The following is a 26,974-nucleotide window of genomic DNA, read 5'->3' as shown; positions in this document are numbered from 1 at the left end:
TGGGCAAGGATGTGAACAGACACTTCTCAGAGAAGGATATACGATCAATCAACAAATACACGAAAAAATGCTCACCATCTCTAGCAGTCAGAGAAATGCAAATTAAAACCACTCTAAGATACCATCTCACTCCAGTAAGATTGGCAGCCATTATGAAGTCAAACAACAAGTGCTGGCGAGGATGTGGGGAAAAGGGTACACTTGTACATTGCTGGTGGGACTGCAAATTGGGCAGCCAATTTGGAAAGCAGTATGGAGATTCCTTGGAAAGCTGGGAGTGGAACCACCATTCCACCCAGCTATTCCCCTTCTCGGACTATTCCCCAAAGACCTAAAAACAGCATACTGTAGGGATACAGCTACATCAATGTTCATAGCAGTACAATTCACAATAGCTGGACTGTGGAACCAACCTAGATGCCCGTCAATAGATGAATGGATAAAAAAAATGTGGCATTTATACACAATGGAATATTACTCAGCACTAAAAAATAACAAAATCATGGCATTTGCAGGGAAATGGATGGCATTGGAGCAGATTATGCTAAATGAAGTTAGTCAATCCCTAAAAAACAAATGCTGAATGTCTTCTTTGATATAAGGAGGGCGACTCAAAACAGAGCAGGGAGGAAAAGCATGAGAAGAAGATTACTATTAAGCAGGGATGAGAGGTGGGAGGGAATGGGAGAGAGAAGGGGAATTGCATGGAAGATGGAAGGAGACCCTCATTGTTATACAAAATTACATATAAGAGGATGTGAGGGGGAAAGGGGGGAAAAAGAGAGAGAAATGAATTACAATAGATGGGATAGAGAGAGATGATGGGAGGGGAGGGGAGGGGAGGGGGGATAGGAAGGGGATAGGAAAGGCAGCAGAATACAACAGACACTAGTATGGCAGTATGTATAAACGCGGATGTATAACCAATGTGATCCTGCAATCTGTATACATGGTAAAAATAAGAATTCATAACCCACTTGAACCAAATGTATGAAATATGATATGTCAAGATCATTGTAATATTTTGAGCAACCAATAAAAAAAGAAAATTTCAATTTTATCTATGAGTTTAAATATATAAGTATAATAATAAAAATGAAATTCTAAAAAAAATAGTCTCAAAATCTCCAAATATTTTGAAACTAAATAACACTTCTAAATTACCCAGGGGTCAAAAGCAAATCATGAGTAAGATTAGGAACTGAACAAAAATTAAAACACAAAATCTTAAAATCTATGGACTTAATATGTGAACTTAGATGAATGGATTAAGAAACTGTGGTACACACACAAACACACACACACACAATGGAGTTCTTCTCAGCCATAAAAAAGAATGAAATTATGGCATTTGCTGGTAAATGGATGGAAATGGGAAATATCATGCTAAATTAAATAAACCAAACTCAGAAACTCAGTGGTCTAATGTTTCTCTCATGTGTGGAAGCTAGAGTAAACTAAAGGACATGTGGAGGGAAGGATAGGATAACATAAAGAACCAATCAAATAAAGATTAATAGATGAGGAAAAGGAAGTCTAGTAGAGTAGATGAAGGAGAATAGTAGAGTAGATGGAAGAGAGGGGAGAAGATGAAAGGGGAAAAGGGAAGAGAAAAGGGGCATAGAGATCATGAGCTGAAATTGATTTCCATGCATGTGTGAGTTTGGCAGGATGAATTCAACTACTATATATATATATTTAGATATATAGAGATATACATAGGTATTATATATATAATATATATATAATATAATATAATAATATAATATATAATAATATATATTTTATATATATAATAATATAATATATAATAATATACATTATATATATAATAAATAAATTTTATTTTATATATATATAATAAATAAAATTTATTGACTACAATCTAAATGTTCTTAGGGGTATCATAGGTTTAAGTGTTTGTAGCATATATAATATTCATGTATTAGTAATGTAGAAGGGTTTAAAATGAATGATTTAGGTTTATATCTTAAGAAACTAGAGAAAGAAGAAGCAATTAAGCCTATATATGCATACAAAGGAATTAAAATAGATAATAACAGAAATTAATAAAACAGAGCACACAAATGCAATAGAGAAAAATAAATGAAACAAAAATCCATGCACAAAAATTCAGACACAAATATGTCACAACAAATCCCACTATTGTATATAAATATAATACACCATTTAAAAAGCAGGTCTTTTTAATACAATAAACAACATTAACAAATTTTAGCAAGAATGATCAGGAAAACACATAAATTATCAAGGTCAGGGATAAAACAGGAGGTTCTATTGTCATTAAAAGGAAGATTAAGAACAAGTTTATGCCACTAAATTCTACAACTTGATAAAATGAACAAAAATTATTGAAAGACACAAATAACCAAAATTCATCTAAGAAAATTTAACTAGAAAACCCTATATCTTTTAAAGAAATTGAACTCATAGCTAAATTTTCAAACATATACATCTTTTTAACAGTTATTTTTAGTACTGACATACATATTTTAATTTTTTCAGTTGCTTATGAAATTTTCTCCTCATCTTTTGTGTTCTTAGTCTCATTACATGTCTAATATGACTTTTGGCATGAAACTCCTCGTGTTTTCTAAATCAGAGAATTAATTATTTCCCTCAATTCCAGAAAATTCTCAGTCATACTTTTAGAAGTGAAACTGACACTCAATCTTTGTTTACCCAGTGTTAGGTTCACTTTTTGACTATAATTGCAGAACATATTTAGGCAAACAGATCTATCTAGCTGAAATTTTACTTCTTATACACACTCCATTATTGAAACCCTTCTGTATTTAGACAGGCTCCTTCTATAAATCATCAATGTCCTATCTCTAAAATTAATTAGTAGAATATCAAAACACTAAAGTAGAGACATTTTGGAGTATCTGCTGAGTGCCTGGCCATTCTTTGTAATTTTTCTTAACTCTCACCCTTTCCTGCTATATTTGTACCATGTTTTCTCTTCTCCCTTAATGAAGCAAAATGAAACAAAGATGGTGCCTCGCTCAAACTGAGTTCCCTTTCTTTGAATTTCAGAATGAGGACACATGAGTCTAAGTCAGTTTATCTGAGGAAAGAAGAGTCATAAACCAAAACAAATGTAACCAAGACTTTTTGAAGGAAGCACTATGATGAGGATGGAAAACTCCAAACTAGTAATACCCTCATAACTGACACTCTCTCCCTAAAAAGATTAGCTCCTATAGGATTGGAATCCCCAGAACACCACCCAGTTTACTTAAGATAGAATACAAGGGTTTTATGAGAAAAATAAGCAACCCCACAGCACTCCACTTTTCTAGGCATTGGCCTTGAATCCTTGAGTCTAACATTGAGAGAGACATAAATAAAGACAATTTTTACTTTCTTTCAGTATAGGAAGTTTGCCATGTTTTGACACAATATGTGTTGGCTATCAATTAGAATTCTAAATTCAATGCCATAGATATTGTTTTTAAAGTAAAGTTTCACCATCCATTGTTAAAAAAACTAACTATCAATAGTATCTGGTTTATTTCTGTCAATTCTCTTTTTTTATTGATGTTGCTGCAGAAAGTAGAGATTGGCTCAGAAGGAGACAACTGTCTTGACATCCTTTCTCCACAGCACTAATGTTCATGTTTATAAGACAAAGCTATTGATAATGCTTTCTGATTATTTGGACTCTGACTTTCCACTGCCATAAATAAGCTTTTCGGAAATAAACTTTCCTTTTCATAAAAAATTTCCAGCTTTATAGATTTCCACAAAATTGCTCAAAACCTTAACACAATCCCACAATGTTTTTAATCTCTTATAACTCACCCACTAGAAAAATGATTAATTTCCAATCAGTTCTATATTAATGCTATTCATGATATTTTTATAGCAAAATCTGGGTCCATATTTCAGCATAAATGCCCTTGGAAAGTTTCAGATATATTCTAGTAACTTTAGCGTTGTAAGTGTCTGACTAGAAAACAAGACATTAGATAATCTAACTCAGAAAATTCACAGGAAATATAATAATCACACATCCTCCTTTATCCTCCCATGAACAATGAATGATGAAGAATCTGACAGTGTGATAAGGAACACTCCTTGCTCCCAGGTTGATTTGCTCAGTGACCACAAGAATGGTTTCACTTTCTGTTCTTCAGTCTCAATAAACAGAATTAAATCCACTTCTTTTAAGGTCAAAATTTTAATATAAATGTGTTGATACGGCAATTTGAGGTCTCACATGATCATAAAGGTAAACTATTAAAGGAAGGCTACTATTATTTTGAGAAATTGAGGAATCTCCACTTGTGCTTGTCAACACCAGTGTTGCTCAATTTCCATAAAGGAATCCAGACATTGCTGTCTATCCCTATTATTTCACCACTGTGCAGTTAGGCCAAAGCATGCAGACTGATTTTGCTTTCAAAATTGGACTTGTAGACAATAAATTTATATATACAAGCAGAAAGCATATCAAATGCATATGATCTCAACAGCAGAACAGTGTACATGTCAGGACCTCAGCAGGAAATAAGGAGAGCAGAAAGAAGGAAAGAGAAGAGAAGGGAGGGAGAGGGCCCTTGTATAAGTACTGATAACCTCAAATATAATTATCTTAAAGAAGAGTAGATGGGTTGGGGCTGTAGCTCAGTGGTGGAGCACTAGGCTAGCATATGTGAGGCACTGGGTTCGATCCTCAACACCACACAAATATAAACAAATAAAGGCATTCTCTCCATTTACAACAACAACAGAAATGAGAGTAGAGTGAGTTCGTGATGAGCTTGGTCCTCCATACACCTAAATCTATCACCCACATACCCATTTCCATTATCCTCATAAATGGTTATACATGAAAAAATAACTTCATTGCTTTATTTTCTAAGAAAGAAAAGCATAAGCAAACATTAGTCTATCACATTTTTAATAAATAAGAAAGTAGATTAAATCACAGTCAATAAAGAACATCAGTTCTATAAGTTACTTCTTTTTCCCACGTACAGTCCATTAGGAGGGGAAAGAGAGAAAAAGGAAGGAAAAAAGGGAGAAAGAAGAAAAAGTAATAAATAAAGAAAAGGAGAGAGATTCAATGGGGGAGTCACAGAATAACAAAAGTGACATCAAATATACCAATAAAAATAGAAAAGGAATAAATGGAATGACTACCAATAACAAACTTAATTTTTTTGGTCAAAACTGAACTAATTCCAAAATGCCTCTCTCTCCCTTTCCTTTTACATCTTTCATTTATCAAATTGGTAGTGACCTTTAAATTTCAATTTCAATACAGTAGCTTGCAGGGTTTGAATACAGTTTGTACATCTTTCACCAGAAACTGGACTCTGAGCTTATATTCAGAGGTTTGTCAATTTTTTTTCTGAAAAAAAGGGAAAAAAATACTGCTTCTCAGTGCTTGTGAAGTTAAAATATAATGGCACTCTTTTTTTGGATTGAGGGGTCAGGAAAAAGGCTAAATGGTCAACCAACACCTCCAGTTTATTTCTGTCAAATAAGACTCAAAATGTTAAATCAAGTGAGTGGACACTGGCCAACAACCTGAATGTTGTGAACATCATTCCCTATGTAGACAATATAGCAGTGACCAGAGCAATGTTATAACTTTAAAGATAAACTTTGAAATCATCACATAAAATCTATAGCAAAGGTCCCATTCTACACTAAGATCATGCCTAGGGCTTCCTCCAAACAGCTCAACTACTTACATTTTCATTTCTCATTAGGCCAAATTTCCTGTTCTTATATTTGTACTAACAAATTGTGAAATTTCATTGCTGTATAAAAAATCTACATAAGTTGCATGTAGTTCTGAGATTTGAGGTACAAATTTCTAGCTCTGCTGAAAAAGATACCCAGAGCACACCCAAGCACAAACTGGTTTTCCCTAGGATAAATTTGGAAGAGACACTGATTAGTATTCTAGCTCCTAGATAATTACTTCTCACTTATAGAAATTATGAACTCCCTTAAGAGGAAAGTTTAAAAAATAATCTATATCATATCACATTTTATTTTAATAAAAGCATAAAACAATATTTAAACTCCTTACTCCTTAAACACTTACACCCTTATGAAACCAAAAGAAAATTATAATCTCATAAACACATTGAAAAAAAATTAGGAAAATTCAACTTTGCAATATTAATTTAATTTATGGATGGTATTGATCTGTGAAAACTCCATCTCTAAAACAGAAAAACATAAATTAAGATCCAGGTTTAAAATAAGCTCTCTTTCATCCCGAGAAAGATTTTCCCTGGTATGTGAAATAAAGTCTAACTCCTTAGCATAGCATTCTAGACTCTCTTTGTAGTCAGACCTCTTCCAACCTATTCCCCTCTTTATCCCCTACTCACTCTTTAGACTTCCACCCAGATGATTTGCCATTTTCCAGAGAAGCCCAAACTTTGCCTGTACCTGTGATTTTTGTCAACACTGTCCTCTCAGACTCCACTCTTCTCAGGCTACCAGCACTCTAATGTTCCTCTCAGATTCAGATCTAAAGCCCTCTATTTCATGAAGCCATTTCCATTCCTGAGACTTAAAAATCTCAGCCCACTTCCCCACCAACTTTCTAGAGTGTTTGGCTCATAGTGTATCTTTTCACATCTGCTATTATGTCAGCCATTTATAGATCTGTTTTCTTTACTACACTGTAAACTGGGAAAAATACAGATTTATTTAGTTATGATTCACATAGCATACAATTCACCCATTTAAAGTGTATATCTGAATGATTTATAGTATTGTCACAGGGTTGTACAACCATTATCACAAATAATTTCTGAACATTTTTATCACCTGCATTGGGAATCCTATGCCCATTTGTACTCACTTCCTGCACCCTACCCCAGACCTGAGCAACTGCTAATCTACTTTCTATATAGATCTGCCTATCTAAACATTCCATGTAGATCGAATTATCCAATATGTGATATTTGGTGTATATGTAATCTTTTAAGGGCAGAAATCAAGACCTATTCATAGAACTAGGAGTTAATGAGAAGGACATGTGATATAATAAAAGAGAATGTGTTTGGAGTCAGACAAGTCTGAGTTAAAAATAATAATTCAGTTTTTTACTAGTTGTGTAACTTTGGAAAAGTCACTCGATCCCTCTGTTCATTGATCTATACAATGTGGATAACAATATCCTTCTTAAAAGATTGTTGTAAGGGTAAGAAAAAGGATATGGAAAGTTCCTGAAGAAGAATTTGCTCAATAAACAGAAGTTGTTATTTGTTTTTATCTGTACACCCACAGCACATGGCACAGTAGATCATAATGTAGCTTCCTTTTGTTTCTCAACCACTGTTCTTCCTTAGAAGAAAATTAATCTAGTCAATATGGGGAGATGGTGAATCCAATAAACAAATCTAGGATCTGAGATCAGAAGGAAGGCAGTTAGCCTTCTGAAGACGCTTAGAAAAATCAGCTCATCCATCTCAACTTTTAGCTTTCATTTGCATATATTGTCATGTAGTAATTATTTCTGCTTTCCTTATGAGGGGACAATAGAAGCCTGAATCACACCTGAAATTCTTAGGACTGAGGAGCAATACCATCTGAATCATGAGGAGAAAGAAGTACAGAACCCTTTCACAAAACATATGTTTATCCATGAGAAGGAAAATCCAATCATCATGACAATTATATTATATCTAGAAATGTCCAAATAGAGACCTTTACCATTGAACAATTAGGGTCCTCATAGATAAGAAAGGTATTCACATACTAATTCAATTCTACAACATAAACAGGAAAGAAAGAGACAAAAGTCACAATAATAATAATAAGTTTGTTTGAATCATACTTCTAATACAGGATATAAATGATTTAATTAAGAGCCAGAAAGAAACTGAGTAGTATGCCTTCAAATAAAAAGGGTATACAAGTAATTCAGTCCCTATGGAAGAGAAACACAATAGGATGCTTAAAGAAGAAAACATCTAATTTACAAAGGACAACAGTATAAGTGATAGGAGTTTTCTGTAGGACTTAATTAAAAAGTAATAATCCTACAAATCATGGCAATAAGAAAATATTTCTTTTCAGAAGAGATAATGTAGCAATTGACTGTTACAGTAACTTGAATTAATAAATTCCAGCCCATTATGCAGGCTGAAGAAATTTTCAAACATAGTCATGAGGCAGCATTATTAGGACAGAAATAAGCTGAGCATTTCATTCTGAAATTACTCTTTCTCTTTTAATTTACCCTTTCCCCATACTTTTCAAAAACTTTTCTAATGTCACAATTTAAGTTGACCTTCTAATCGAAAGCAAGAGGGCCACTAAGTTTTTCCATTCACTTTTTGCTTTCAAAATCAGACAGAAAAAGATAAATAATAAATACATATCAGTTCTTAATATATCTAGTTCCTTATGCTGGTGGTCTGCTCACATGTGTTCATGAACAAGTCACTTTGAAACCTCATGCCATAATCTCTCCTCCCTTTGTGAAAAGAAATGCCCTGTCAAGACAGAAAAACTTGAGACCCTGTTTCTGGTTTACCATATAACCTAGCTATCACACTTCTGGCTATATCTTCAAAGGAAACCAAATCAGTGTATGAAAGTGATACCTGAACTCCCATGCTGTTGCAGCACTGCTCACAATAGCCAAGATACAGATCAACCGATGTGTGTCCAGCAACAGATAAATGGGTATAGAAAATTTGTTATATGTTACTGTGCAATATATAATTATACATTGTAATATATATGGAATATTATTCAGCCATAAAAAAAATGAAATTCCATTATTTGCGCAAAATGGATTAAAATGGAGTACACTCCTAAGTAGAAGCTAAAAAAGTTGACCTCCAAGAAGACAGAACAGTGATTGCCAGAGGTTCAGAAGGATAGGGAAAAGCAGGGACAAAGGGAGTTGGGTAACAGGTACAAAAATAGTTACTCAACTGGCCCAGCTCAGCTCTAGGACTTAGGCACCAAGGAGGGGAAGCATTGTCTACACTTTTTACTGGGCTTCTGTTTGCATAAGAAACTTTCTTATACTGAGAAAGACATTTAGTACTGAGCATCTCTGAAAATAGTCCTTCAAGTTATGACAAGCTTAGGAACTAATGGGGGGAAGAGGGGAGGAAACTGAAGGGACAAGATATTGGCTTTCAGTATTACCCTAACCATACCTGGAGTGAATCAAAATCCAGAACCCAAAATATCAACATGAAACTCACTGAAGAAAATGACCAGAATACAAATATCCTCTCATGTAAAATGATGGAACAGGAAAATTGTTATTCACCAAGCTTTTGAGTCCTCTCTAACATTCACAATGACCTAGGGACTTATCCCAATATGGAATGTCTTCATTAACTCTCTCTTGCTGACAAACCACACAAAATCAAAACTTGAATTAGTTTTTAACATTTCTTAAGAGTTTTGTTTCAAATGCCAAAAGTTTGCTCCCCAGGCCACTAATCATTAGAATCCTGCCCTATCTTTGGCTTTTCCATTGACTTGTTACTTTAACCAGTTGAGTAGATATTTTTAAATATCTCTAGTTTTTCTTTCTTAACTTAGGAATGATAATATAGTACCTATCATTTGTCTTAACAGGGTATGATAAATGTTCTTCAATCTTAAGGATATTCTTCCGAACAAATATGAAGAGGCATTTCATATTGAAATGTTATGAGACAGGCTGGGGATGTGGCTCAAGTGTTAGCGCGCTAGCCTGGCATGCACGTGGCGCTGGGTTCGATCCTTAGCACCACATACAAATAAAGATGTTGTGTCCGCCGAGAACTAAAAAATAAATATTAAAAAATTCTCTCTCTCTCTCTCTTTAAAAAAATGTTATGACACACTAATACAATATTGAAATAAAACATTAAAGTAATAGCTCCATAGCATTAGCTAAAAGAGGTGGTAGTCATGAATATACATACATCCCAGCCCTCAGAATACCTTATTACTGCCCACAGTTCTTTTTCTCCTTTGGAATGGAGGAGCCAATGGTTCATTCAATGTATTCCTTAGTCATCAAAATATTTTATATTCCACTAAAAGGCTATTGCCTTTGACTCAAATATTTTAGAAACTGACCGAAATATCCTCTTGCATCTAAGATCTCTATTTGCCTTAGATAGGTATATAAATTAGACTTGCTACTTATTATTATAAAGGTTAGTTTGATGTGAAATCTAAGTCAAAGGGGCAGAATTATGGAGAAATGTACACTATGGTGTACACCTGTAATCCCATCAATTTAGGAGGCTGAGACAGGAGGATCACAAGTTCATGTCCAGCCTCTGCAAATTAATGAGACCCTGTCTCAAAATAAATCATAAAAGGGCTAATACCATAAAGAAACAAAAACCACTTTAACTTAATAATGAAGCACCTCTAGGTGCATCTCCTTTATGATCAGCCAGTGATGAGACCACCAGTTCATATTGGTTTAGGTCCAAAAGTCACATGCAGACCAACAGCTGGCAGACACTTTCAGTGGAACCCCAGGAGCAAGTCATGATCTGTTTTTCAAAAGGAAAACAGTGACTTTATATAGAGGTCTGAGCCTTGTTCTAAAATCCTAGGGACCCATACTGATTCTGGACTTGCTGCAGGCTCTATTCATACTCCTCATCCACTCTGGACACTCAAGCACCTTGCTGTCCCCTGGTTAGAAAAGCTTAAATTTCATGGCCTCTTATACTGAAGTCTGGCCAATCCTGGAGTTCATTTTCATTTGTCTTGCACTGGGCTCCACTGGAAATATTTCTGGTTGGTGACTAAATGAGTCAGAGAAGATCTAATTCAGTTCATCTTGCTTCAAAAATCCCAAGATGCCTGCTAAACATTGCTCCTCTTTCTTAATGGAAGGGGCACAGGGTGAACAATCATTTTCTCTGGATCGAATATCCCGTCTCGATGCAAACAAATAGACCCTTCAAACTTGATTGAGATAGTGGGTACCTAAATTTTCAGAAATTTTAATCTCTCAACTACTGGCACCCACATCTTAGGGTGTCTATTATTTACTGCTACCAGGTCTTGCCAGTATGATATCAAAGATGTAATGCACAAATGTGTTGTCTTTCAGGACAGAGTTGACATAAGCCTTTGGCAAGATTAGTTGTTGAATAGTTGGGAAATGCCCCAATTTCATGACTAGGTGCATCAGAAAGTGTGGCAGTTTGTATCAGAAAAAAATAACAACAATAACAACAAAACAAAAAACTACCTCTGAATGTCTACCAGTTTCAACTGAATTGATTGAGTTTTAATAATTCATTGTCAATCACTAAAATACAGTCAAACTGGTGAGCTAAATGAGAACATAATAGCAATTGCTTCTGTCTTAGGTCATTTTCTGTTGCTAAATCACAAACTGAGGAACTGAACAAGCACTTCACAGAAGAAGTATGATAGGTCAACAAATATATGAAAAAAATATTCAACATCTCTAGCAGTTAGAGAAATGTAAATTAAAACTACACTGAGATTTAATCTCATTCCAGTCAAAGTGGAATTATGCAGAATCCATGTAACAATCTTGGTGAGGATGTGGGGAAAACATACACTTGTACATTGCTGGTGGATCGCAAATTGGTGCAACCACTATAAAATTCAGTATGGAGCAAAACACTATGGAAAGCAGTATGGAGCTTCCTCAGAAGACATGGAATGGAACCATCATTTGACCCAGTTATCCCACTCTTCAGTTTATACCCAAAGGACTTAAAATCAGCATACTACAGATGCAGCCACATCAATGTTTATAGCAGCTCAGTTCACAATAACAAAACTATGGAACCAACATAGCGGCCCTTCAACAAAGTCCAGCCTCTGCAAATTAATGAGACCCTGTCTCAAAATAAATCATAAAAGGGCTAATACCATAAAGAAACAAAAACCACTTTAACTTAATAATGAAGCACCTCTAGGAACCCCAGGAGCAAGTCATGATCTGTTTTTCAAAAGGAAAACAGTGACTTTATATAGAGGTCTGAGCCTTGTTCTAAAATCCTAGGGACCCATACTGATTCTGATTGTTCATCTGTAAAATAAAATGTAAAATAATAGGTGATCTTTGGTATTTTTTTCTAAATTTAAAAACCTTTGGTTTTACATCTATATGAATGCTTTACAACTGCCCTAAGTTTTACATTCACTGAGAGTATAGTAGCTCTTGATGACTATGGCTCTGATGTCCTGAAAATCTTGTTTCTTATTTACCTTATCTAAAGTTTTCATCTTGTGGAAAAAGTAAAAAGTAGATTGAACTTTCGGTCAGTTTCTACCTCTATTTATTCCTGGAAACACAGAACTGAGGTACTATACAGAGAAAAACCCAAATAGAAAAGGTTGAGTCTTCTGTCCATTAGGATCATACTTTTCCCATTTGGGTTTCTCTGAGGTTTTATTTGAGAGAACAAAAGCCCCATTTAGCAGAGGTTCCACGGAAACATAAAAGGAAGCTGTTATTTTTTTAATTATATAGGTCTATTTATAATAATGTGAGAGATTACTTATCATATACCGAGGAGCAAGAGTTTCGAGTTATTCTAGGATTAGAAACTGGAAATTATTCGTTAAGATACCACTGACTTTAATGGAAGTCTATTAAAAATTCTGCATAATAATCCTATTATCAGTGTAATTTCAAATTTTAATGATGAGAAAACAAAACAGACAAGAAATAAAATGTGCACTTGCCAAAATGGTTAGTTTACCACTGACTTTACCATTGACAATCTGCCTCCTTTTGAAATGTCAAAAGGCTGAATTTTGTAAAAAAAAATATTTTTTTAGTGGTCGATGGACCTTTATGTGATTTATTTATTTATATGCGGTGCTGAGAATCGAACCCAGTTCCTCACATATGCTATGCAAGCTTTCTGTCACTGAGCCACAGCCCCTGTAATGTGCTCAGCAGAGCATGAAATCATAGCAAATTATATCTGGAAAGGAGACTATTTATGGATTGTGTTTAAATTTAGAACTAGACTCTTAAGTACAAGAAAAAGAACCAGTCACATATCTCTTCATCTGCACAAAGTAGGATTTAGGCAGAACTCATTTTTATGTTTCCTTCCAATTTGGAGTTACTGATTCTTAATTCACATACATGCAGCCCTATGTAGATATAGTCATAGACACATAAAAATGTCCTTAATTTGGACTGTGTTAATTTGAGAATTTATGATCAATCATCAAAGTGAGGCTAGTTAAGTTACAATCTTCCTCTGCCAATGACATTAGTAGCTTGTTCAGAAACAATAAACAAATCATAAAAGGCTTACCAGCTTTAAAGAAAAAGCTAGTTTCAAAACATTTGGAATTCCTGATTGTAAAGAAAGAGCAAAAGTGGAGGTCAGCCACTTGGAAAACACAAGTGATGTTTTGATGTACTTCAGAGAGATCTTCAACTAGGACCCCTTAGAGAGAAGGCTTCCTGACCCTCAGAGGACCAGGAAGCTTGCTGTGACAGAAGAAATCAAGGGAAATCATCTGTAGAAGTACCATAGCCCAGCAAATTATCCTCTGAGCCTCCTCTTGTATTTTCTGCTCTGGCAGTAAAAGACATTCAATGAAGTTATATGCAATGAAGACCACTCAGTTACAGGTCATTATGTGAAATTCACTCATTCAGAAAGATTTATTGAATGCCTCCTTGCAAGATTTGCTATTATGTATCCTTACCAAGTTGATTTCATCTATTGCTTTTCAGGATATGTTATATGAGTACCTCACTATTACACAGTTGACTCTAATGGGAGTTTAGTTACATTGTCTCAAAAGGCTGCATGTGGACCTCACAGGCAAATGGGATATTACCAAAATCAGAAACTAGGGCTGTTAGAGAATACTAACATTTATTAATTGCTTTTAGCACTAACGCTAGAAAAGCTAAAATTCAGAATGAGAAGCAAATTTAGAAAAACCAGAAAAACAACCTGGAAACATATAACCAGAAATTTTCATCACATTTTATGAAAACTATCACAAAATGAATGCTGAAGAGAATGTGGATGCAGGAGAGCAGCGATAGGAGTCAGCTGAGATAGGAGTCAGAGAACCCTTCAGATTCATTAAGTCACTCTAGCTGAGTCCAAAGGCTAATCAAGATTGGCCAAGGCCTTTCATCCCATTTGAACTCACTGACATGGACTCCTACCTGTCCCTCCTAATGCTGATCTCTTTGCCCCTGTCTGACTTTTCAGAAACTGTTCATACTTTAGAGACTTGTTCAGCTATCCCCACTGCAGTCCTCTCTGGTTCCTCCTTACTCAACATGAGACCCACTTTCTGCATGTCCCAGGAAAACCTTTAAAACATGGCTATTTACCACTGAATGGTTCTCTTATGGGTATTGAGTTCTGGAAGTCATATCTTAAACTTTTTGATGATTTATGAATTTCCTTGTGCACAAAAGTCTTACAAGATATATAAATTAGATTGTATCAATTAAATAGTTAATGAATTGCATTTGTTAAAAGAATAAAAATGTAGAAGAATGACACTGTTTTAGAAATTTTGGGATTTACGACCCACAATCCCCACTATTCCTAATTCCTATAAGAAAGAAGGAAGACATTTAAATATTTTTGCCAAATTGAAGAATGGTGTTAAGGAAGTTTTTCATTACTGAGAACTTTAATTCTAATCCATATATTAATGTATGAAGTTAATTAGTATAAATAATCAGACCAAAATGTCCCCAAATATACCGACATTCATCACCACCACCTCTAAGAACTTCTCAGTTTCTGTATCCTCTCTCCTAATTAGTGACATCAGCTAGGAACCTGGGGTCCACCCAATTCTCTCTCCCACTCCCATATCTGATTATTCACCAAATTCTGTTGAACCTTTCAGATTCATTCTTGCTCCTCCTTCAGCTCAGGTTTTACCTTTGTTCAGGCCTTAACATCCCGGCCCATCCAGGCTCTATGGTCATTTCTAACTGGTTGCCTAGTTGGTCTTACCTTTTTCTAATCCACACCACAATCAGGAAGGATCTTTCTGAAAGACAAATCTGTTCTTGTCATTCTCCTTTTCTAAGTCTTGTAATAACTTCTAATACCTACAAGATAAAGCCTTAACTTCTTTGGAGTCCATCAACAGTCCTCATAATTTGGTCCCTGTCTTTCTTTCTTTTTTCTTATTTAGTTTGGTACTGGAGATTAGACCCAGGGGCACTTAACCACTGAGCCATATTCCCCAGCTGTCTGTCTGCCTTCCTTCCTTCCTTCCTTCCTTCCTTCCTTCCTTCCTTCCTTCCTTCCTTCCTCCCTCCCTCCCTCCCTTCCTTCCTTCCTTCCTTCCTTCTTTGACAGGGTCCTGCTAAGTGGCTTAGAGTCTAACTAAATTGCTGAAGCTGGCCTAGAACTTGTGATCCTCCCACCTCAGCCTCCCAAGCCACTGGGATCCAGGTGGGCACCCCCACACCCAGCTCCACCTTCCTAACATTGCCTTTTTCCACTTGCCTATGTGCAGGATACCTTCTACCCACCCTATCACTGTTAGGCTTTGAAGTGCCAAACTATTTCACCTCACTGTGTAGAAACATTTTGACCCTGTATCCTTTTAAACTACTTGAGTCACCTTCAGACTCAACACAAGGACCAGTTTTTTTTCTTGACCACCTCTGAAAGATGGATGCCTGGGTCACCATGCTGCCTGGTAATTGCCTCTAAAATGGCACATACCCATTTGACCTACTAGACTTTCTCAAGTAGAGAGGGCTGGGAAGAAGATAGATTCTGTGTGAGAGTAGAAAATAGAGTTGGGCATTTCCTATATTACTATCACCCATCACCTAATAACTACTCAAGTGCTTGCTGAACATTAGTGACTTTGGACTCAGCTAGAGTGAGGTGATGATGGAGAGAGTTTCAAAGAGAAGGAATTTCAGGGAAAATGAAAGAGTAAAGCTCAGAAGCAAGAGCAAAAGCTCAGAAGTAAATGTGAAGTACACTGAGAACTGCACACCAAGTTTTTTTTTTTTTTTTCTTTCTGATATGGCTACATTGAAGGGTTTTTACAAAAGGGCTAAAGATGAGGAAAGGAGCCAGTCTGTACTAGTACTGAAGATGAAATAAAACAAAAATAACTCAAAGACTTTTGCCTGGGAAACTGGGAGACTAGTAGTATCCTGATAGAATATGATGAACCTCAATTGCACATTCAGACGTGTTCTTAACATATGAACTTGAAATAACATCGACCAAGAAAAACTGGAGGGTCACCTATAAACTTCCTACAAATGTCATTACCAACCTGAAGTCTTATGCCATCTAGTGGTAGTTTACCCATATTTCTATTTTCTTGGCTTCATGTTCAATTGTTTTTAAAGAATGGTATTCCTAATACAAGTTCTTACACACAACAGACACACAGTACTTTTTTCCCCTTTTATTGCGGTACTGAGCATTGAACCCAGGTGTACTCTATCACTGAACTACATCCATAGTCCATTTGCATTTATTTATTTTGAGACAGGATCTTGTTCAATAGCTAAATCTGGCCTTAAACTTCCTATTCTCCTGTTTTGGCATTCCTAATAGTTGGGATTATAGGCATGCACAAAAAAGGTATGTCAAAGATAAGGTATAGATGATACTCAGTTTGTTTTAAAATATGATCTTTATTATGATCATCATCCAAGGTTCAGCAGTAGGGCACTTGCCTAGACTGGGAAAGACATTGCTTTCGATCTTCAGCAGTGATGATGATGATGATGATGATACTAAATTAAATAATCAATAAATTCTAGGACTTGGGTTGGGACTATATAAGATGAGTTATATTCATGTAGTCTCAGAAAGAAGATCTATAGTGTCAGAAAGTAATGAAATGCTGAGTTTGATGGGCATGCCTGTAATCCCAGGTACTCAGGAGACTGAGACAGGAGGATTGCAAATCAAAAGCCAGCCTGGAAAATTTTATAAGTCACTGTTTCAAAATAAAAAGGACTGGGGAGTAGATTGCTGGCAAAGTGCCTGCTTAGTATGACTAAGGCCTTGGGATCAATCCCCAGAAGAGAGAGAGAGAGAAAGAAAGAAAAAGAGGGAGGGAGGGAGGAAAGAGTGGGGGGGAGGGAGGGAAAGAGAGAGAAAAGGAAAGACATAAGGACAAAAGAAAGGAAGGAAGGAAGAAAGGAAGGGAGGGAATGAGGAAGGGAGAAAAGGGCTTAAAAACTAAAAAAAAAAAAAAAAAAAAAAAGGTTATGTCAAAGATAAATAGGAACCCAACTGGAAAAGCAACAAATGGATAATCTGAGCAACAAAAATAAAGTGACATTGGATTGAAATTCAAAGTAGAAAATACATATCCATAAGCCCATACTAATATAAATGATTAAATAATTCATGGAGGAAAGCAGACAACTCTCCCGTACAGAAGCATTTCAAATAATTTATGTAGACAACACACTGAGTTAAAACATAACTCCACTTAGCAAGTCTGAGCTATGTATACACTTTCAAACAGTGAGGAACAAAAGGGAAATGAAAGAGTAACTTTCCAGTGGAGGAACCTGGGAAACACTACTTCAGGCAGGTGACCAACAACTTTGTGTTCTGTGGACAGGACATATTCTGGATAAAAGGTTATGAGAATGACACTTTAGTTTTGTGATCTTCTCTCCAAAGTTTATAATCCCAGGCTAATTATGAGGAAAATATTAGACAAATCCTAAATGAGGGACATTCAACTAAATGCCTGGCCAGTACTCCTCAAAGCTGCCAAGATCTTGATGAAACTGTCCCAGCCAAGAAAGCCTAAGGAGACATGATGACTGAATTCAATGTGGTTTCCAGGACTGATGGCATCTTGGAAAAGAAAAAGAACTGGACATTAGGTAGGGAGATGGCTATCAGGTGGAAACAAAGGAAGTCTGATAAAGAAAGGACTTTAGTTAACAATAAGGTATCATTATAGGCTCATTAACTGTGACAAAGGAGACAAATAATGAGGCTAGTAATAGGGAAACTGGGCATGGGGTTTATGGAAATTGTACTATCTTTGCAATTTTCTGTAAATTGAAAAATATTAAAACATAAGGAATTTATTTTTTGAAAAAAAAATAAATCAAAGCTATTACACTCAGCAATAACCAGTGCTATGTTCAAGGAAATGTCAAAATACTGCTAAGGAACTATGGGAAAATTAGCAGAACATACCAAGGAAACAGAAGTTTTTAATTTAGGTAAGAGGAAGAGTACAGATGGTTTAAGTGTAGTTGAATATATTTTTCATTAACGATAATATTGGGAAAACTACAAGATAGCAGAAAGGGGAGATAAAAGCTTTCACAATTCCATCTAGAACAACTATTATTAGGAATTTTTTCATTTTTTAAAAATGTGTCCATATTTTTGTGGGTTTTTCATGGTTTAATCATAATTCACATGCAATTTAATCTGTTGGACATTTCTGCCTCTCTTAATTGAATATAAATCTTAGGTAGTCCAAGTCAATTGGCCTCAATTTGCATTATGAACAGAGTTGGTTTAAGTGAAAGGGAACCATATGACTTCCCAAGAATAGAGGTGTGGAAACCCAGAATCTGCTCTGTTTATCTAGGACACAGTGCAGAGTCAGAGGAGATACACATGATATTATATGGGAACTCACTGGTCTATCTCTTGATTTCACTGTGGAGGTGGTATGATATTTAAGAAACTAAACAGAAAGTGGGGGAAAGCCCTCTGGCAGGCAAGAGCCACAGAAATAAGAGGTAGATTACTGAGAACACTGAAGATGGCAAGTGGGCTTGAGGGATTTGGAAAGGGCATGTATCTATTTCAGATGTGAAAATCTATACAATGGTGATGAAACTGAAGAGCATGAGGGGAAATTTATTTTGTACATGTGTGGTGTGTGAATTTGATAACAGAAGGGAGAATGTGTTGAGAGAAATGGCAAGAAGTATTAACACTATTAAAATTCCTGTAGTCTCCTCTGGGGAGGAGCTTACATTCAAGACAATACTTTTTCTTAAGATTTGATAAGATGGCTATTTTCCTAGTGAAAAAGTTTGATGTCTGAAATTCTGTTAGAGTGAGACTAGAAACAGTAAACATTCTTGAGCACAAACTGCCACCCAGTGGGTGAATGTGCATGATGCACAAAGCATTTGCAAAGGAAAAGACAAAGGAAGACAGCAGGGGATTGCCTGATGTGAGGTTGAAGCCTTGTGTTCAGTGAAGGAGGCCTACCATGTGATCCAAAACTGATTATGCCACTCAGAATGCCAGGCCAGGTTTTGCTATATGTTTTCAAAGTATCCTGATAAACATTATCAAAGGCTTTGGCAATGAAAGAGAAATATTTTGGGATATTGATGAGGGCCACAGACAAGTCAAGATGGCGCTTGGCACTCTGCCAGAAGGAGTGGTTTGAGAAGTAATGCCAGCGAGCCATTAAGATGATGGAGATTCCTTAATGACTGACTGTTGTATCCAATGATGTTAATTAAGTTAAGCTGTGTATAATTAATAAGATGATGAGGATTCCTTAATGACTGATTGCTGTAACTGGATGATGCTAAATTGAGTCAAACTGTATATTCAGTAATGTATATATACCTCTACTGTCCTACAATAAAGAGGCTCCCGCTGTTTCAACCTTCACATGTTGCTTGTCACCCCCCTAGTTATTTTGCCCAGCCAGACTGCGGCAGGGCTGGGATTGTGGCTTAGCGGTAGAGCACTCGCCTAGCACAGGCGGGACTGGGGTTCGATCCTCAGCACTACATAAATAAATAAATAAAGGCACTGTGTTGTGTCCATCTACACCTAAAAAGATAAATATTTAAGAAAAAAAAAGTGAGGCCATGTTTACCTCGGGATTTCCTAATGGTTCAATTGGGAGCTACAGAGCAATATTTTTCTTTTGGGGGCAACTCCACAAGAGTAATCTGGTATTCTATAGACAAGTCCAAACCTATTCACTGTGTATTTAAACAAGAAAAATAGAATATATAAAATTGGAATGACATTGCAGGTCCAAGGAAATCATCTTGTCTGAGACTTGATTTTTTTGTTCATATTCAGCATCCACCTCTAGAGAGAGAACCGCCAACTGATATACTTATTCATTATCAGGCCTGGGATTTATTGACTTTGCTCTACTTACAAGATAATAAAGTAGCCTATCATGGCTTCATGGATATTGGTAGAAGACTAGAGATATCTGCCTTAGACTTCATTATTCACCACTATGGAGAAGCATGAGCACCAGGTTTGAATTGGTTTTCCTAATCGCCCAAGCCCTATAGCAATCAGCACCATGCAGGAGCCTAGATATATCCTATGCACAATTATTTGTTTCCTAGGTTGAGAATACCGAGTCAGGGGAATCCACCATTTTTTATAACAAATGGGAAGCAAGCTAGCTCATTTTTCCAATGTAGGACCTAATAATATACCTCTCAAGGTTGCTTGCTGAAAAATTGCCTGTGTAAAAAGCAACTAGGGATTTGCATTCTTGGTACACCCAGTAAAAATGTGCTAGGATGCTTAAGCCTCATTAGTGATTGCCTTTCCCAATTCTTACCCAGCCAAAATCAGCTTTCTGATAATTCCCACTAGTTTTGATATTTTTCTAACTCTTTTGACCATTTTCTACTGCAAATACATGCTGGGTGTTATCCTCTTGCCAACTGAGACTTCTTTTCCCCAAGCTGATCATTTCTAACCCCATTCCTCCATTGACCATATCTGATTCTGGGGTGCCCTTACCATCAGAATTGCTTTCCTCTAAACTTGTTTAAGAGTTACTTTCCCAAATGTACTATGATACTCCCAACGATGGTGCTAATGAAAAAGCAGACTAGAAAAAGCCCTTTACTTATTTTAGAAATACATATATATTTTTAAGCAAACTATGCTTGGCAGTTCTGTTAGTTCCCAAAGCATAAACTGCCACTAAGTCATATATTTCTCTATTCCTATGGCAGAGGATGGAAATTCCATGTAGTTTTTTATCAAAGAAATTATTATGTCAAGGAGATCCCATTCATCACAGTAGACAGTGTTAGCTTAAGATCCTTCTTTATTCATAATTAGTAGTTCTAGGAGGAAAGTATAACTACTGTTGTCTTTACTTTGCGAATTATGAAACTCTTCTATATAAGCTATTTGTTCTTTGTGTTAATATATATGGCATATGACTCTCATACTTTGTTTCAATAGGTACCCAGTCAGACACTTTTACCCACTCCACCATGCACATAGGAGAATAAAGACAATGTGCACCTGTTGCTTTAAAAAAGGAAATTGATATGTATGTATGTGTGTGTGTGTGTGTGTGTGTATATATATATATATTTTTTTTTTTAAAGAGAGAGATGTTACCCTATTACTACTAGCAGTATAAGTTTAATTTTAAAAACAATATAACTACAAACACACAGAAAAATTGAGAAAATTGTACAATGGACCCCCAGATACCCATCACTCAGATTTCACAATTTTCATGATTTTGTCACATTTGTATCATCTGTCCCTGTTTTCTTTCTTGTTATTAATAGCATTGAAGCATGTAGCAGTAAAACTTAGATAACATCAGCTCATCTCTAAATAGGTCAATATGTAGCAACATGGGTGCTTTTTACATAACTGCCATGCCACTAGCATCTAACAAGATTGACAATAATTCCTTGGTATCATTTAATAGCTAACTTTACTCAAATTTTCTGAATAAATTAGTCTTTAGAGTTGTTCCAATCACAATCCAAACTAAATTCACTCATTGTATGCAATTGACATGCTTCCTAAATCTTTGAATCTAATAGTCCCTTTGTCATTCATTTTTTAATTTCTTGACTTTGATCATCTGCAAAAAGTCAATCTTTAACCCACACTCTAAATTTGTGATATCCTTTAACTTAATCCTCCCTCTCCATATTTCTTATAAACCGCAAAATTATTTCAAGGTGTCTTATGAACTTCTTCTTCCAGCAGATTGAGAAACAGCAATGTCTGCTTGCCTCACATCTATGAAATCCTGTTAAGGAATTATTATTATTATTGTTGTTTTTAAAGAGAGAGAGAGAGAATTTTTTAATATTTATTTTTTAGTTTTTGGCAGACACAATATCTTTATTTGTATGTGGTGCTGAGGATCGAACCCAGCGCCGCGCACATGCCAGGCGAGTGCGCTACCACTTGAGCCACATCCCCAGCCCAAGGAATTATTGATAGACTCATTTCTTGAGCTAGCCTTCCTCTCTCCTTATCTGCCTCACTTTATCCTTCCTCCTTTCCTCCCTCTCCCTCCCCTTCATCCTTCTTTTTGTCAAAAATACATGTTGAGGGCTGGGGATGTGGCTCAAGCAGTAGCGCGCTCGCATGGCATGCATACGGCCCGGGTTGGATCCTCAGCACCACATACAAATAAAGATGTTGTGTCCGCCGAAAACTAAAAAATAAATATTAAAATTTTAAAAAAAAGAATACATGTTGAATTTTGATAAGACTTTTAGATACCTATAAAGACAGTTACATGATTTTTCTTCTTGTAACTATGGTATGATGAATTGATGAATTATACTAATGTTTTTTCTAATATTGAACTCGTAGCATTTCCATAACGAATGCCATGTGCTTATGATATATTCTTAATATTTTGCATTCTATTTGACATTATAGATCCTATTTAACAATATTTTTAAAAGATTTTTCATTGATATTCATAAATTAGACAGGCCTGTAATTTTTTAGTACTATTTTATCAGGCCTTCATTTTGACACATACTTTATAAAAAGAATTTGAAGTTTTCTCTCTTTTCTACACTCTGGAACAATTTACATACCACAGGGTACATCAGAAAATCCAAAGGCTAAAAGAATTTAAACTCAATTAGATCTAGAAAGATTATCATGGGAGGAGGACGGCCACCAGCAGAGTTCTGACAACTTTTCAAGGTTTCATGTACTTTTGCAAAGAATTATTTAAAGTAGAATTTTACTATTTTCTGTTTCAAACATTATTTCCCTGTGCTATTTTGTGTTTTCTGAATTTGTATTTTCACCAAAGAGAATGATTCACAGCTTATTTCTCTTCATTATTAATCACCATTTTTAATGTTTTATTTTGCTTTCTAAATTGTCACCTTTGGCCCTTTTTTCTCCATTTCTTCTGCTTTATTTCAGTTTTCATTTCTGTATTTTTGTATTCTTTTGAGTTGAATATTGAATCCACTATTTCCATTTTATAGATAAAGGATTTTAATGTAATAAATGTTTCTCAGAACACTGCTTCAAATGTATCCCAGGGGTTTTGATGTTTCATTATTATTATTTTCTAGAAGTTTGTATTTTCATTTTACTGTTACTTTCAGCAACACTTACAATACTGCAGTTTATCTTCATCTTGTTTAAGTCCTGCTCTTTTTGGTGATTTGGTTACATCCACCCATAGTCTGAGATTTGGAGGGATTTCAATTATATTTCATCTTGTTAATCTGTTTGAATTTTACAGAAGGAGTTTTGAAGTGATGACTCAAGACTGCTACTATGATCATGGATATGGAAGATCTCCCAGGAAGAAAACCAGTGAGAATTATAGATACTTTTACGAGACCAAAGGCTACTGTCACAAAATGTACTAACAATTATAGAATCTGGGTGCCTTTACAGGGAGGTTCTTTGTTTGAACCAGCTTTTGCAAAGATAGTTTTATAATCCAGAATCATTTCTTTTTATGCATATGGAGGAGAAGATGGAATTTTCACTTCATCCTGTGATTTTTTGTATTTCCTTTGCTGGCAGGTTGAAGAGCCTACATCTTCAAGACCAAGCACAAGAATCACATTTAGCAATGAGAAGCTAAAACACTTACAACATGGAAAGTGAAGAATAGAACAATTTTAACAAATGAAACCTGGAGTTCCATATATATATATATATAGATATATATGTGTGTGTGTGTGTGTGTATATATATATATATATATATATATATACACACACACACACACACATATATATTTATATAAAACAATTATATACATATATGTATATGTGTATATTACTTATATGTATATGTGTATATATACATATACGTGTGTGTGTGTGTGTGTGTGTGTGTATATATATATATATATATATATAACATATAATGCTCCAATTATATTTCCAAAACTATAGCTTTGGAAGGGAAATATAAAGTCAGGAAGAAATTGATGACCACTTAGACCTTTAAATGAGTAAGATCTGCAATTAATCACTGAGTATTATCAAGGCCAAATTTTCTTCATAGTCTTTAAATACATGTGCTCTGTAGAAAGTTATGAATTTAAATGTACAAAAATAAAATAATATTACTAAAAGGGGGAGGAGGAGAGAAGATAAAACTGGTACAGATTTACTTCATATAAATCTTTTTATAAAACTTCATCTAGGTTGGAAAAGATGTGGTTTTCTATGAAGTTAACAAAATGTAATGGGATAATGTTTTCCTACTGTGCAGCTCTTGTTGAGGGGCCAAATCTGAGAGCAACAGCTTCACACTCTATATAAACAAAGAAACAACAGACCTAAAAAGAGTTTGCTAAGAGGTGGGTCCCCAAATATCACCTGAGACGTCTAAAGCATCCTCTACCTGCAGAGATTAAGGCTTGGGATGGAGGAAGTTGGTAGGGCTTTTCTTAAAGAGTATTGTCAAGGTCTTGTGCATTTTCCTTTCCTCCTCAAAAGAATCCCCACTCTCCACTCTCAGCAGAGACAGTTGACAAAAGGCAACTAAATCAATTGAAGAACTTTTGCTAAACTTGACCTATGCTTCCCATGACTGGGGTCTGACCTATGTTTATTCTCCCCTGTTTTACCTAAAGAAGAGGTAGGCTAATGGTTAGAGCTCTCTGCAGTAACAAAGAAAACAAAGAGGGCTATATGTGAGGAATAGTCTGCACATCCAGAATTTCTTGGGGGCCAAAAAGCCAGCTTTCCTGTAGGCTTAGGAACCATAGTTAGGCTAGAACTATCTTTGAAAGACTTTGCCCAAGACTATAGAAAGAGGCTGTGTAAAGTGCTCTATCAAAGTAAGAGCTGAGAGGGACAGAGAATGGTTAGTTGAAAACCTTGTCTGAACATGTGTGTGAAGAACGTAATTGGGGAGGCCTCCCACTAACCCAGCCTAACTCTCATCTTTCCCTAATATCAAAACTCTGGCCATCAGTGAGTAGAAAACATTGGCATCGTATGAAAAACAAAACATATTATACCTTGTTCCCCAGTATTTGTCCAGTCCCACCTGGTAAGGAGAGAAGCTTTAAATTGAGATTAGATTAGACTTGTTAATGTTCCAAGCTTTTACCACAAATTAGAAACAGTTTAGTCTAGTGATAGGTAAAGAAACATGACCAAATGCCTTAAAATAGATCTCCTTTGGAAGCATTTTTTGTTTGCAGTTGTTTTAATGTTATTATTATTTAAATGAATTCAACTAAATATTGAAGATATAAAAGCACCTGGTTAACAGTGGTCCTCAAAATTGGTTTCACATTAGAATTATCTAATAACTTTTAAAAACCACTGATTCTTGTCCTACCCGAGATTCTGATTTATTTAGACTCAGAGTTTCTAAAGCTTACCAGATGATTCTACTGTGCAGCCAAAGTAAGGAATGACTCTAAAAATAGTCTGCCAAAAAGTATACATATACATCCCTACATTACCCTCAAATATCAAGAGAAATTAATGAAAAGGTGGAATTTTTCATGGAAAAGATCTACATGTTTGTTTTCTCTCTGGGCACTCTCCTAGAGAACTGATTAAATAGTTTGTATTCATTTCATTAAAGACATATAAATGAGTAAGTGCCAAGACAGGGTGGGATATAATATAAACACTCAAAATATACAGGTGTGGAAAGAAATACATTTGTAAAAATTAATTTTCTAACATACAGGATTTCTCACAAACAGGTTTCTAACATACAGGATTCTTTAGAAAGCATGTATCTTAAAGTGGTATTTTAAAGTTTATCTTGCTATACAAGTTGGAAATAGGAATGTTTAAGGATAAATAAAGAAACATGGCTGAATGTCCAAAAACAGCACTTCATTAACGGTGTTCTTTCCTGAAAGTGACCTTAATTTTTCCCGATCATTTGAATAAATTCACCTAATCATTGAGAATATGATAGTACCTGGTGAAAATTGACAAAGCACACACATATTCCAAAATTCAATTCAATTTATTTATTTATTTTACCGTTCCAGACCTGACATTACATCATTAAAGGATTCTTTTACTTCCTTTCTTCCCTTTTCACTTCCATAGAGCTAAGATGATTGCAATGTAATAATCTATGCTAGATCATAAATATATGAAAATATGTTCTGTGAGTTCACAGGACAGAGGCATCACAATACCTGACTTCAAATTATACTACAGAGCTATAGTAACCTTGTGGCATACGCAGTATCTAGCAGAAAGTGAGTGGCATGGGCAAAGAGAATAATGTATCCATGGGGTTTAAGTCAGAAATACAGAGATGAATGCAACTAGCCTTCCCTTTGAGTCTGGCAGATCACATGACCAGCTGAAGATGGTCAAGGAAACTGAAGAGGTGGGTATTGATACGCTCAGGGACTAAGCCTGGGAAGGTAGTATTTTGGGGTGGCAGAGTGTGCCAGACCTGTGGAGGATTGGTTCCCCTGTCCTAATTCTTGGAAAGCACCTGAGATCCATACTCCCAGCAGGAACTGGTATCTGCTAGGCCCTTGGGGTATGTTGATCAAATCTCCCCACAACAGTTACCAACCAACAAAGTCCCTAGGGTCTGATTAGATCTAAACCTCATCCCCAGAACCAAAAACGTCCCTCCCAGAACTCTGCAGAAGTCTCATCCTGGAGTGCACTGATCTGGTCTATGCAGACAAAACTCCAATCAACAGTACTTCCCATTCCATCCTACCTTATACTGGTGAGAACAGAAGCTGAAAGCTACTTCAACTAACCTCACAC

At 35.6% G+C, this 26,974-nt stretch overlaps 1 protein-coding gene across 2 annotated transcripts in view; it reads right to left on the bottom strand.

The window, feature by feature from the left end:
- Positions 1 to 26,974, bottom strand: part of LOC114087487 (purine nucleoside phosphorylase LACC1) — an 86,845-nt gene that overhangs the window by 35,011 nt on the left and 24,860 nt on the right. The window lies entirely within an intron of this gene.

The sequence above is a fragment of the Marmota flaviventris genome, chromosome 4 (genome assembly GCF_047511675.1).
Source record: "Marmota flaviventris isolate mMarFla1 chromosome 4, mMarFla1.hap1, whole genome shotgun sequence".
Taxonomy (NCBI): domain Eukaryota; kingdom Metazoa; phylum Chordata; class Mammalia; order Rodentia; family Sciuridae; genus Marmota; species Marmota flaviventris.
The sequence above is the reverse complement of the archived record's forward strand: the minus strand, read 5'-3'. Positions and strand labels throughout refer to the sequence as shown.